Genomic DNA, 3,027 nt, shown 5'->3' on the forward strand with positions numbered 1-3,027 from the left:
TTGATGATGGCCATGACGTACTCATTCAACGGAAACCGGAGCCCGTACTCCAAGTGTCGCATGTATACGCCGGTATGGCCCGGTGGAGGGCAACAGACGGCCTGACCCTCCTCAGGGATAACAATCTTGTATCCCCTGCCAAAGAAGAAATGGCCCTCGAAAAATGTCTCACCGGAACAACTGGCTAACTTATGGGTCCAAGCTCGGTCAACACGTACCTTAAAGGCGTCACCGTGATCCATAACGTACTGCCTCCCCTCTTTGAGACGAGCCTCTTCAGCATCATCACCAAAATCGTCTGCGTCATCATCAACATCATCGTCATCCTCCCATTCCTCCAAAATTCGAGGATCAACTTCAGGAGAAGGTGACCTAGGGCCCCCAGGCCTTATCAGGAGGGCGTCCAGCTTCTCCTCCCTATCAAGGCGCGACGGGGAACCCCCCCGCGCCGGTTTGCTAGGCCCGGCATCGCGAGAAGACATGTTTACAATAAAAACTTACAAAGTTAAGAAATTGGGAAGTTTGTTCGTTTACCTTGAAGAAAAACACTCGCCGGAGTAACAACTCTGAGAAATAGAAGACAAAGAAGCCCTTGAAAGTTTAGAGAGGAAAAATTTTGGAGAATGAAATTGGTGGCCAATTTCACGGAATAACTGCCCTATTTATAGGGAAAAGCCCATAAAGAAGGACCAATCGTGAATGTACCCATGAAGCGTCAACCAATCAGCGTGCAGACACGTGTCGGACATGCAACCACGGGATGTCAATCGTTGCAATAGTTGGACGTCAATCAATGCAACAGTGACCAAGCGTCTTCAACACGCCCATTCATATCTCTCCGCCTATTCACCTTCCTCAACAAATTCCCAAGCATCTGTTCTCCGCCGCCACATGATCGACCAAGCTAAGTAGCGCGGCGGGGGCAATCAAAAACAACCGGCACTCTCAACCCTGGTCTCGGCCAGCGTCACTTTCTTTTCCACATCGGATGCCCTTTACACATCCATGTGGAGGGGGATATGGTACGGCCTAAGAAAGACCAGGCCGAGGTAAAAGAAGCCGCCGAGAAGAAGCCGATGCGAAATTTTTTACAAATTACTTGCGCAAAATATACGCTCAAACGTACATCGGAGCCCATACCACGGCATAGACTACGCTGGGGCAAATTGATGGGGCATATTTTGCACTGCGACCAAGTCAACATATTGAGCAAGGTCAAAGATATCCACAAAGACAAGTCAACGGCTTAGACGACTGGCCGATCTGACCCATCGGCTGTCGGCTGGTCTCGGCATGGCAACTTGCCAGCCGGGGCACATACCCGCGTACTCATATCCAAGACCCCTCGGCGGTGAGTCAACAGGGCCCGCCGGCCTGCCATAGGTCCCTCAGCCGAGGGGTAGATCAGTCTTTCCACCCGCTAGCCACTTGGCCACTTGGCCACTACGTGACAAAAGGTGAAAGGTCTATAAATACTCCTCAACCTTCATTGAGGAAAGGATCCAGAACTTAACCTAAAAGACACTATTCATCTGGTATAATCTTCCTTATCTCTCTACAATATACATTCAGCCAAGTAACAACTTATCCCTTAAGTTTACTGACTTGAGCGTCGGAGTGAGTACGCTTGGCACAAAGCCAAGCCCTCAGTTCATTCATTGTTGCAGGAGAGGTCGAGAGGAACAATTAAGGAAAGAAGGATTCAACCAAAGACGACATTCTACAAGCTACGAGTGGTAACGAATATCTGCTCTGGAATTACACCCGGAACAGTCATATAGAATAAATGAGATATTATCGAATATTTAGAATATTCTAGATTATTTTCTAGACTTGTGTGTTTCGTTATATATATATATATGATCTGTTGAATTATGACAATTAATGGACTAAGGTTACAAACTAATTACAATAAGAAACTTCCTACATTACTACATGGAGGTTTTGTAAGTGTCATGGTAAATGTCACTAGAGTTACAAGTCATAGGTTTAATGTAGAGGGAGTTTTAGTCTTCTTCCTTAAAGCCTTGTGGAAGTTATAGGTCTTCCATCTAGTATAAATAGCTAATGTATTAGCTTGTTTTGATATAGAAAATACAACACAAAATATTCTATCAATATATTTCTCTCCTTGTTTGATTATATTGCCCCTAAAAACCATCAGGTGGTATCAGAGCATTTTTTTATCTTTCGGGGACCAAAAATCAAAAACACCCACATAAAAAAAAAACATATATACAGAAGCATGGCTTCATCAAGTTCAGCAATGCCTTCCGCACCAATTTTCGTAGGTGAAAATTATGATTATTGGTGTATCAAGATGAAGGCTTTGTTAACTGCTCTAGATTTATGGGAGATTATCGAACAAGGGTTTAAACTACCTGAATCAACAGTTGAACAAAATATATCAACTGATGAACAAAAGGTAGTAAAAGAGAAGACGACGAAGAATGCAAGAGCAATTGCATACTTATATTCTGCAATTGGAGAGGCGATTTTTCCAAGGATCGTCAATGCAACTTCGGCAAAAGAAATATGGGACATTCTTAAGGTGGAGTTTCAAGGCTCACCAAAAGTAAGAGCTATTAAACTCCAAAACTTGAGAAGAGATTTTGAAAACTTGAAAATGAAACCCTCTGAATCAATGAAGGAGTATACGTCTCGAATCATTGATACAGTAAACCAAATGAAAATTTATGGCGACGATATTTCCGACAAGAGGATAGTCAACAAAACTCTTTGTAGTCTCTACAACAAATTCAATTTCATTGTTACCGCTATAGAAGAGTCAAAAGATGTTGATACATTGTCTCCGCAAGAATTATTTGGGTCTTTACAAGCCCATGAGTCAAAGGTGTCCGGTAGAAACGAAGGTTCATCGGAAGGAGCTTTTCAAGCAAAACATAAACAAAAGTCCAAAAAAATTTCAAAAATAACAAAAATAAGCAAATGTCCAAAGACAAGTCGAGTACTAATGGTACCGAAAAGAAAGGAAGATTTCCACCTTGTGGAATCTGCAAAAAGACT

This window comes from Silene latifolia, chromosome 8 (assembly GCF_048544455.1).
Source record: "Silene latifolia isolate original U9 population chromosome 8, ASM4854445v1, whole genome shotgun sequence".
Taxonomy (NCBI): domain Eukaryota; kingdom Viridiplantae; phylum Streptophyta; class Magnoliopsida; order Caryophyllales; family Caryophyllaceae; genus Silene; species Silene latifolia.